At 49.2% G+C, this 12,161-nt stretch overlaps 1 long non-coding RNA gene across 1 annotated transcript in view; it reads left to right on the top strand.

Annotated features, from left to right (window-relative positions):
• The first annotated feature begins 8,991 nt into the window (after positions 1-8,991).
• LOC146796325 (uncharacterized) overlaps positions 8,992-12,161 on the top strand; it is a 213,774-nt gene continuing 210,604 nt past the window's right edge. Inside the window, exons 1-2 of the long non-coding RNA XR_014969604.1 lie at positions 8,992-9,572; positions 9,672-9,703. This is a non-coding gene — a long non-coding RNA (uncharacterized LOC146796325). The remainder of the gene's footprint in view (positions 9,573-9,671; positions 9,704-12,161) is intronic.

The following is a 12,161-nucleotide window of genomic DNA, read 5'->3' as shown; positions in this document are numbered from 1 at the left end:
CAAGAACTACCGCCCCATCTCGCTCCTCCCGTTTCCAGCCAAAGTCATCGAGAAGACCGTCAACAAGCAGATGGCCGCCTTCCTCAAGACGAACGGATCCCTCGACCCCTCACAGTCCGGCTTCCGAGCCAATCACAGCACCGAGACAGCCCTCATCGCCGCCACCGATGACATCCGAGCCCTGATGGACAATGGAGAAACAGCGGCCCTCATCCTCCTAGACCTGTCCGCGGCATTCGACACGGTCTGCCACCGCACCCTAGTACGGCGCCTCAGCAACATCGGAATCCAGGACAAGGCGCTGGAATGGATCATCTCCTTCCTCGACGGAAGAACACAGAGAGTCCGCCTACCACCGTACAAGTCAGAGGCCTCCGAAGTCATCTGCGGTGTCCCTCAAGGATCATCTCTGAGCCCCACCCTCTTCAACGTCTACATGAGCCCCCTCGCGGCCATCGTACGCAAACACAACCTCAGCATAATCTCCTACGCCGACGACACCCAGCTGATCCTCTCCCTGACCAACGACCCCGCCGCCGCCAGAGCCAACCTGCACGAAGGGATGAAAGAGGTAGCCGAGTGGATGACGACCAGCCGCTTGAAACTGAACTCGGACAAGACGGAGGTCCTCATCCTGGGCTCCTCACCCTCCACCTGGGACGACTCCTGGTGGCCTCCCGCCCTGGGCACCGCACCCAAACCGACAGACCATGCACGCAACCTGGGCTTCATCCTGGACTCCTCCCTCTCCATGACCAGGCAAGTCAACAACGTCTCCTCGGCGTGCTTCAACATCCTACGCATGCTACGGAAGATCTTCTGGTGGATCCCCACCGAGACCAGGAAGACTGTCACCCAGGCCCTCGTCACCAGCCGACTGGACTACGGCAACGCCCTCTACGCCGGTACCACCGCCAAGCTCCAGAAAAGACTCCAGCGGATCCAGAACGCCTCAGCCAGACTCATCCTCGACATCCCACGAACCAGCCACATCTCCGGACATCTGAGAGACCTTCACTGGCTCCCCGTCAACAAAAGAATCACCTTCCGCCTCCTCACCCACGCACACAAAGCCCTACACGACCAAGGCCCGAGCTACCTCAACAGCCGAGTAAACTTCTACGCTCCCATACGCCACCTCCGATCAGCCACCCACGCCCTCGCCGCCGTCCCCCGCATCCGAAGAACGACTACAGGAGGAAGGTCCTTCTCCTACCTGGCCGCCAAGACCTGGAACTCCCTCCCGACCAACCTGCGCCTGACCCAAGACCACCTCTCCTTCAGGAAGAAGCTGAAGACCTGGCTGTTCGAGCAGTAGCGGCACCCCCCCCCCCCCCCCCCAGCGCCTTGAGACCCTACGGGTAGGTAGCGCGCTTTATAAGTGTCCTTGATTGATTGATTGATTGAGCGGCATTTTTAGATCTGGTTACCTAATCTTGAACACACTTAATACAGTAAACACAATAATGAACAGTCATTCACACCACAATGTATAGAACGTATTAAAACATTTAACACTTAACAGTTTAACGAATAATGATAACTAATAGAAAACTAGTTACTGACATAATACTGACACTAAATAATACTTATTTATATGCAAGACATACTAGATATACTGCTAAACAGTACAGATACACTGCTGAAACAGTGCAGACCGGATTTGTGTACCCAAACCCGTCTTGACCGGCACAGACTATGTGCACGTTAAATGCCTCCCCGGCAATGGTACTCACCGGGTAGCTCGGAACGGAAGGCCTCGGAACTGAACTGAAACTGGACCGGACTGGACTCGACTCGACTGGACTCGGAACTTCGGAACCTGGTGGGCCTCTGTATACCTCGGATCTTGCTCTCTCAGCTAGGCTCTGGTTGGGATACTTCGCACTTCTCACCGCCTCGTCTGGGTGTTGATCGCAGCCTCAGTCGCCCCCGCTTGGCCGGAGGGAGATACAGGAAATCCTGCGGGTACGCGTTTTTGTCCGTTCAGCTGTGGCAGGAGACCGGGCCTGCAACGCACCTCCGGCGCGTGAGATGGTAAAGTGTCCCTATTCGGGCGCCAATTTATGTGGTAAATATTTCATTACCGGTACTATTTTTTATGCGGTAAAGTCTAGTAAGAATAACTCAGTAAATATAAGAGGCAGAATCCGTGGTATTAGAGGTTCTAAAAGGCTTTATTCCTCTACAAAGGAAATACAATTCGAACTGCAGGCTTCAAATTCCATCACCACGAGAGTTCAGGAAGGAAGGCAATACATTATTGGCAGATAATCAGTTTTATAAGAAATGCATTACAGTGGAACAGATGCAGGAGGCGTAACAGTTGATAAGATAGATAAAATATGCATACGTAACTAAAAAAAGGCGGACATATAGGCGTAACTCAGAAAACGTCATTATACATGATGTCACAAGTGGGTGGATCCATAAGAGAATCCTGCAATGTCAGCAGAAATATTTGACAGAGGTGCGCGCGCAGCCGCATGACGTGTGATTGACGTGCAACTAGAGGGTGAAGGGGACTTGACATTTAGCTCTACATGTGGAGACAGAAGTCTGGGGGGTCATGTCAACCTAATCCAAAATCATATCTAATATCTTATGTTTAAAGAACTGTATTATCCAAAAGGAAAGGTCTCTCGGACGGAATCTATTCTATACTGACTGTTAGTGCGTGTACAAGCGTCTAAGTGTCTACATGAGATGCGAGGGGGCAGGAATCTTCCATGGTAACAGGGGCTATGAATTACTTGCATGAGGACAGCGAGGCCTGGCCCTTTGCACGGTAGCTGGAAGAATGTTTACCTAAACTACTAGACAGGAATGCATCGGATGAGGAGCGGAGCAGATAATCTTGAAGGTGAAATACAGTTTTTGGCAGGCAACAGGCTGGATCATGCACCGTTAGCCGCGCAGGGAGTAGGACAAAGTTCATGGGTACAGATGCAGGCTCGGACTGGAGCTTTCAGAGGCAGAGAGCAGGAAAAGGCTTGATGGCAGAATTCAGGGCCTACTCGCCTGAATCTGTAAAATGTGGAAAGTGAACCACATAAAGTCGGTGGCCTTTCATACTTAGGAATGGAATATCTGACCCATTCATGGCAGATCTGAAAGAGGACATGTTGACGGTGGACGCACATGTATTTGCGTCTTCATAACTGGAACTGGAGGGAACATACATGTACTTATAGCATGCACATGGAGCCGTTGGGGTCTACGATAGGGGACATAGCTGATCACAAAATTCATATTTCCTCAGAGTGACAATGTGATTGGGGCACTGCATGAGTACTACCAAGATTGTTACATGAGTCAATCAGTAGTGTACAGGGGGTTAGGGGCCTGCATAGATTGTGCACATTTGACTGTAGCACGGTGTCTCTTAATGCTAGAGTCATTGTAAAAGTGCATAGACAGTGACTGGGTAGATAGAGTGCTGGTAGTTGAGAGCAGGGTGAGTTTATAAGTGCTTGTGTTTCGGCACAGAGATTAGATAAGGACATGGTTCTGTCAGGATGATTGCAAGAGTGAACAGAGAGTAACAGTGTGATTGGGGCACTGCATGAGTACTATCTGGATTATTACAAGAGTGAATCAGTAGTCTATAGGGGGTTAGGGGCCTACATAGATTGTGCACATTTGACTGTAGCACTATATCTCTTAATGCCTGACTCAATGATTCTACAAGTGGATAGACAGTGACTGGGTAGATAGAGTGCTGGTATTTGAGAACAGGGTGAGTTTATAAGTGCTTGTGTTTTGGCACAGAGATTAGATAAGGACATGGTTCTGTCAAGATGATTGCAAGAGTGAACAGAGAGTGACAGTGTGATTGGGGCACTGCATGAGTACTATCTGAATTATTGCAGGACTGAATCAGTAGTCTACAGGGGGTTAGGGGCCTGCCTAGATTGTGCACATTTGACTGTAGCACTGTATCTCTTAATGCCAACTCACAATGGTAACCTGGGCAAGCCGTGAACATGAGCTAGCAACGGCATGGTACCCCAGCCACACAATAGCCGAATGTGGGGAGAGGTGGCAACCAGGCATGTGTGAAGGATGCAGGAGAACCATGATTGGAAAGTAAGTACACAATGCCAAGAGTAGCGGAGATGTGCTGGACAGACCACAGTATGCACAACACACCCATATCCATGGCGACATACACCTCTGGTGTATGGAGTGTAGTGGACAGTGGACGCAACCATGTCACCCCAGACAGTGGGGGAGTTTGAGGAAATGTTTCCAGTTACGTCCCCCCTTAAGCATGAGCGGAGTAGGATGGCCCAGCGTATGCCAGGCCAGCGTAGAGGTGTGAATAAAAAGCACGTAGCCCTGGGCGTGGTGCTCTTCCAGAAAGCCCAACGTCTCTGCCAGGGCAGTGCCTCTCACCACGCCACGAGGCCGACGCCGTCCTCATGAGCGGAGTTGCCTGCGATCCTGTGCGCCTGCCATACCCCAGCCCGCTGGACCCTGAACCCGTCAGGCCGGCCCCTGCGCAGCCAGGCCACACTGATCACCTTCCGACACCGGCGTATGTCAAGGAGGGCCCACCACGTGCCTGCACAAGCTCCAAGCCCAAGGCCCGCGACCTTGGCAGCCTCCTCAGACCATCACGGCCTCCACGACACAGGCCCACATTAGTCCTTTCTCGTTGGCATACTCTACTGCCGCCTCCGGCCTACACCACAGTCAAGTAGGTCACACATTTGGAACTGAGTCTTGATCATACATTGTCCGTGTACGCACAAGAAGGAAGATTCTACTTCACTGTACTCCCTTTGGTCAGGTGGCAGCAACCATGTGCATAGCATCCCAACGACAAGTGACTGTGGGCCCTTGCTGACCGCTGACCCAGGCCTACATCGCGGTCGAATGGGTTACACACATTTCTTAATTCAGCCTTGAATTATTTATGGTAGACTTGATGTCATTGTACAGGCCTCATCGCAGACTGCATCCCCTTTCAGCCCAGGTGCCACTATGTCTATTCCCAGAGACCCATGGACACTTTCTGGTTGGACTTTGGTGGCAATTGAGTCCATGGACTTGGGGATGTCGTTGCCATCATGGTGTTGATGCTGACTTTGTGGCAAAAACGAGGCCGTGGCATTCCACCCCTCCATTTGCTGCTCCCGGACGGCTTCCATCCTCTGCATCATGCCCTGGAGGACACCTTCCACTGTCCCCCGCAACCCTCCGCAACATACACCTCGGACATTGATGAGGAGCCCCTCAGGTCGCATGGCCCAGCTGACTGCACCGCAAATTACCGTCCCGTGGCTGGGTGCCTGTACCGGCCGCAGTGCATCCGGGGCCACTAACTCTGTGCTGGTCATGTCCGGGACCCCTTCTTCTGAGATATTGGATGGCCTCTGAAGCGATGGCCTTGGGGTCATCAATGCCATGTGTCTGTGGCTCTGCGCTGTCTGCAGCCTCCGGCCTCAACTGCGGCCCACCAGGGCTCACACACCAAATCGAGTCCTGACTGGCCTGGACGTCGCATCACCGCAGGAGGCACATGCCACCATCGCCAGGACCGACTGCAACCGCAAAATGCCTGTATCGAAATGGTCATACTGGCAGACTGATAGAGTTGCTTCCACATGTCGTGGATGCCATCTTCTGCCTGATCCCCTGCTCAGCACTCCAGGTGCCACTGACTCGGTGCACCACAAATCATCATCCATCACTGTCTTGGTTATGTACTGTGGTGGGTTCACGTAGCAATGTCACCTCAGGCAGTCTGTGAGACCTGGGACGTCGATGACGAAGATGATGCCGGTGCGACACATCCCCCACTGCAGACATTCTCTTCACATGAGCGTGCCCAGCTCTGGTGCCCCAGACTCAGCGCACTGCAACTCACGTACACTCCTGTTTGATCATTGTGTGCCCTCTGGACTTGCTCAGGCTACCTACATGATGCTCCACAGTTGTCCCTATAATGCTGGTGTTGTCTGTTTCCGTATTCCTTGTGCTAACTGTTGTATTTGTTGCCAGCACCAACAACTCCCTGAGGGCTGGCACCCACCCCACACACATCCAGCACAGGCGTCACTGTACTTGTGGTCCTGCCAATAAAGGGTCTGGGCGCATGTGCCCGTAGCCAGTTCGACATAATATCTGTGTGTGTCCCTGTGGTCTTGTTGTATGCATGGGGGCCCTGGGCCCTACGACATTACATTGTGCTGTGTACAGCGGACTCAGACATGTCACCGCAGGCAGCAGGTTAGAGCTTGGACATGTAGCTTTGTCGTCACCCACTCAATTCATGAGGGATGTGGACTGTGCTGTCGTAACCCAGAGCCAACGTGGGTGTGTGACTGATATGTGCGTGCCCCTGGGCATGGTTCTGTACTGGGAATGTGCATCTACGTGTGTCTCTATGGCAGTGTGGGTCTCCTTTGTGGGGTGTAGGTGGTCCCTGAAGGGTAATGGACACCCACGTATGTGTTCTGTTACGCCTTCCATGGGTTCGGACCACACCTGCACCTGTTGGACCACCTCCTTTTGGCGTTTTGACACCTGGCATTGGTGTGCCATGTGTGGGTCGGTGAAGTGTTGTGTGCCAGCCGTGCTTGCGGGTGCTTCATGCTGTGTGGTCCATTGCAGGAGCTGGGTTCTCCTCTAAGTGGTTTGTCCGCCCTGGTCCTGGTGGTGGGTTGCATGGAATGTCCATGGGCTGTTGTAGGGCGTCGGTGTCAAAGGTGTGGTGGTCGTCTCCGGCATCACTGATGAGTTTTCTGGTGTGACCTGCTGGAGGTGTTGTTTGTCCCTCTGCAATGTGAAGGGGAGATGCATGTTGACATTGTGTTGACATTTATGTTGGCGCATTGTTCTTGTGGACATGCATACTGTGTGACAATGTACATCATGACTGTTTAGGCGGTGCTGGCAATTTGAGTTGGGACCGTGGACATTTGGACTACATGACTGATGTTAGGTTGTACCCGGTAATTGGCATCTCACAGTTTCCTGCTCTGTTCAATGTGACTGGCCTGTTTCTGCGCATGGGTGGACTCAGGTGTGTCCCCTGTTCTGCAGTGTCAGTGTTGCACTTTGTGCCACATTGACATGGGATGTGATGGGATTGCTATGTGTGTGTGCTGCAGTGTGCCACGGGGATGGGGGCCAGTTCCCTGGATATTTGTGGTTGTGCAGTGTACTACACATCGTTGCGCATGTGTGCCATTGTGCCATCTCCCCCCCAGCCCCCCAGTCCCTCTTAGATCCTCACCCTGTTGCTGTTGTGTCAGGTCCTATCGAGCTGTGTCAGGCAACCCAACTCCTTGCACCGTCTCCACACTGATGACTGGCCTCCATTTCCTAGAGCTCCTCCAGTGGCGCAGGACTCCCACTCCTGTCGCCTTTGCTGCCTTCCTGTTGGCAGCGGGTTTGTGCCTAGTTTAGGTTTCCACGTCATGCCAGCGCCGCTTGGCCTCCTCCATTGGCCTCCTCGGCACTCCATTTGCATTCAGGATAGTCTGCTTGTGGGTCAGTTGCTGGTAGTGTTTTGTCACCTTCGTGACGCTGGTCTTGTTTTCCTGCGGTCTGCCCCCGTCTTCCTTTCCCCCTTCTCCTTGGCCTTCCCCGACCCCGTTGTTCCTTACTGGTGGTCTGTGGGGGTTGTGGGGTTCACGTTGGCCTTAGCGCCGGGAAACCTACGGGTAGCTGTGCGCTTAATAAGTCTATATATAATAATAATAATAATAATAATAATAATAATAATTTGCGCTGGATCAGGGTGCATCCATGTTGCTACGTCCCCAAAACCACCAGGGAAAATGACTGGCTCACCGAACACACGCTGGGCTTCCATAAATGTGGGAGATGTGGTGTCTGTAGATGGGCTTTACAGAACATCAAAGAATTCCGTGGCCCGGACGGGAGGCAATACCAGATTAAGCATAACATCATCTGTGTGACGCGCTTTGTGGTATACATAATTGTATGTAAATGCGGAAAACTATATGTGGGGAGCACCATTCGGATGCTTAAGGATTGCATTAGCAAACACGCATGGGCACTAAAGCAAGGTGATGTCAGATACCCCATGGCTACCCATGCCATGATTTGCATGGAACAAGGTCCATATAAACAACTTATATTCTTTGGAATTGAACAAATCACACCTCACCACAGGGGCGGGGACAGGGAACTGACATTCAGCCGCGCAGAAGCGACCTGGATCATGCGTATGAAAGAGGTTGAGCTCGGACTCAACACAGACCATGAGCTACCATTTTTTCTAGGCGACTAATACCATATACAGCACGAACCTGCACACACTAGCATTTGCACGACTGGACAAGGACGCTATGACTTATATACCTATTGTTAATACACCTTGCGCTCTTCACCCGATATTGTATAATCCTGCACCTTGGCATTTTTGTGATTCTATTGTTTACCTTTGGAGCAGTGTATGTATCTGCCCACTGCTCTCATTCACTTATGATGGCCATTCTACTGTTGTTTCTACATGGTTCTTTGTATTCAAACAAATAGTGCTGCTCTGTATGTGACCTGGTGTTAATGTGTGCGTTCATTGCCTTCCCAAGCAGCAGTTTTTGTGGCTGCTCACTGCTCCCGTGTAGTCATGATTTCTTCCTCTTTCGCCCATCAACAGTTTTTGCCTCAGACTTATTAACTATTGCTGCTCTGTAATTATTCAGGGAATAAACCAGTGAGCCCTTTAACCTTGGATATCTGATAATTGGCAACCCCTTTGTATTAAAACTGTTTTTCTTGCTCTTTACTTTGTTCTTTCCTACACCACGCTTGTGTTTATTTTATACATATACCGCTTTCTAAGAAACGGGCCGGACACACTCACTTTGCATGTTACACTCGCGCACTTTTTTACTCACTTCCGGGTTTCCATCCGGAAAGTAGGTCAGCGGTGCAGCCCTTTAAGACCGTTCATAAATACACAGACCTACGAGATAACCTCACTTCCGTTTAGCTCCGCAGGTCCTGTGAATCCGCAGCATACTCGCTGTCTGTGGAACACGCTTACTTCAAGGGAAGAATCGCTTGGATACCACGTCTTCACTGTACTTAGTACAGGACCAGTTAGATTCATCTGCCCTCGGACACGCACCATGTGCCACTGTCAAACTCCATTGGCACTAATTTAGATGTCTGTGATCGTATCAGAGTCACGCCTCATCAAACCTTCCCATCGCTCACTACCCTTTTGGTTACCATAACTTGTCTTATTCAGGCCCCTGCCTAGCTAGGTTGTTGACATACCTCGCCAATTACCGTTTCATTCATTTTTAATGGGGCAGTATTTGATGTTTAAATCATCATCTGACAGACTGCACTACTGCTCAGTCTCACCCACGCAAATTGTTGCCCGTCTGCCCGTTTTACTTTGTTACCTGACCTTACTAGATTGCCTGTTACTCCATATGTTACACCCCCCTTTTTGGTATACTTACCGTCTCCACTTTTGGCCCCAGCTCATCATTCGTGGTACCATCCACCTTTTTGCTGAGGTCCATCTTCTGGAAATACTCACCCATCTCTGCCAGGACGGAAGTGCAACCGGCGCTGAGGTGAGCTGCCTCACTTCCATGTACACACCCTTACCCCTCAATTGAGTCCACATCTAGATGGGTTACTTACTGGGTTATCACATATTTTTTTACCTACAGATTGTTCTCCTTACAGCCCATTTGTCCAAAAGGTAAGAACACCTCCTTTAGGTTAGCGAGATTCTTCATTATTAACTCTCAAGATACTCTCGATTGAATCTTCTCCCTTTTTCCCTTTCCGCTTTCCCTGCTGTTCCTAGACTATTTTAAAATGCTTTATACCTAGGGTTAATGTACAGAGAATCATAGTATCATACTGTCTGCATCAATTTGATCTAACCAATGAAGACCAGTACTTGTGCTTTGTACATAACGCAATCTGTTAAACAATAATATTTGTGGTAATATCAATAATAATTTATAGTTGTGTATACGTATTATTATACGACACACTGACATTCCATGGGTTCCCTTGTGATTTACAGATCTATACCGTTATCATTTCATTATGTTCTCAAATGCTTTGGATTTGTCACTCCGGGTGATTGTTGCACATTAGTCACAATGGTCACCTAAGATATACATTAAATTTGAAGCATGGATTAATATCTTACACCATGCCATTGTACATTTTTTTGCCCTGAAGAAGTTGTGGGTCTTAACCCTGACGAAACACGTGTTGGCTGGGCATACCAACTTCATTAACCCCTTCAGTGCACATGACGAGCTGGACTCGTCATGGGCCGCGGTTGCGCTGTGCCCATGACGAGTCCAGCTCGTCATAGACCCCGCCCGCTAATGCAACGGCCGGCACAGGGCGGGGAAAGGGGCGGGCACTGAAGGGGTTAAACAAAGAAACAACACAACACTGGATTACTGTTATATTGTTGTGTAAATGATCGCTTGTACTGTAGATATACAGCATTTGTGCTGCAGATTCCTATCACGTGTGCACAGGCCACCTGTACTAATTATTCAGTGACCTTGTGTCCTTTTCGGGGGTTCAGGGTTATTCCCCCCGCCTGTGGCACCGTCTCCTACTGGCAATTAATTCACAAGCACGTACAAACGAGTAGGTGCCATCGCATTCCGCACCACTGCAAACCCTGTTTGTCTCTTATCCTCTTGGACTAGTGGTAGGGGCTGCCCCAATGTTGTGACACAAAACTATTCAGCTATTGACTGACACTTGTACCAGTTGTACCATCATGAATAGAGATAAAATAGCAGAAGAGCTCTTTTTAAATTTAGCGAAAGGCGACACAGTGGCAGCAAGTATTAAGAATACTAACCAGTCACGAAAAGAAGGACTGAGGGGAAAATTCATGAAGCTAGAAAAACTTAAAAAGAATGAGAATAGTAATTGGTGATGGTGGGATGGTATTACTCTGAGGCAATATCTTAGACTAGACAGAATACCGAGAGGGCTACGCGCATAAATCTTCCCTACTTATGACGAATTGGATGATGACCTGTTGAAACTCTGGGAAGAATCAATGACCTCCAACTCCAAAACGCTGATAGGCATACTCATTGAAAATGCAGATCGCAAGGTAGCAGCACTCCAGATAGAGATTAACAAGCTAGAGGGGGAAATCAAGGATCTCAGCCTACCAGAGGCCACCGAAAATACTTTGTCATCCTCAATGAAATTTTAGCCAAACACCAGGAAGATATAAAACAACGTAAAGCAAGAAAACTCTAGCGAGAAAAAATAGACTACAGGGAGGGGAGGGTTTTCACCTTCGCTAAAAAGTACGATCAAATCATAATGAATGATCAAGATAAGCTAAAAACAGGTAGACAGCAAACAATCTCTATCTCCTCAAGCTCCACCTGCCTGAGTGTACCGATGTCCAGTGACGGGGAACTTGATATCGCACCAGGGGAACCCTAACGCACACAGATCTGAAAAATCTTTTTTAAAAGAAGTCCAACGTATAAAAAAGGGCAACAGGGTACAGTCCAACAGTGGACAAGAACAAAGAAAACCAGGAGAGGCAAGAGAGGAGGGCGAAAACGAGTACAGGAGAAACTGAGGTCAGGGGACAAGAACAACTGATAGACACACAAGACATGGAGGGTGGACATTATCAATTTATCCTCCCTCACCCTTACTGAGGACATGATATCCCTTCTCAAGAAAGGTTTAGGCTTTTGCCCTGTCAACAGAGGTGATGTCTGTAAAGCAAAAATTGATCTTTTTAAATTTATCAGAAATTTAAAATTGAAAACATTGTTTGTGAATAATCCTCTTGTCAATAAAAACACTAAGAACATCCCTTTGTGCGTGTGTCAGATGTACTCAGTATACAAGACTTGTATGATACTCAGTTACTATTGTCCATCACGAATCAGGAAGCAACACCAGATGACATGAGCCAACTCCTTTTGGACTTCAATGTTGACACAGACTATTTGATAGCCAGTGGATTGAAATCCAAATCAAAGTGGACACCTAACTTACCAAGGGGTAACACAATAGATACTTTCTACAGATTAGTCTTACAAGATATTGATAAACATGAAACCAAAAGCACATTAGGCAGGAGACTCAACCAGGACAACCTCACACAAGGAGAATGACAGGCTCTTACACTCTTAGCCACA

Source organism: Triturus cristatus, chromosome 10, assembly GCF_964204655.1.
Source record: "Triturus cristatus chromosome 10, aTriCri1.1, whole genome shotgun sequence".
In the NCBI taxonomy this organism is placed as follows: domain Eukaryota; kingdom Metazoa; phylum Chordata; class Amphibia; order Caudata; family Salamandridae; genus Triturus; species Triturus cristatus.
This window is presented reverse-complemented; position numbering and strand designations above follow the sequence as displayed.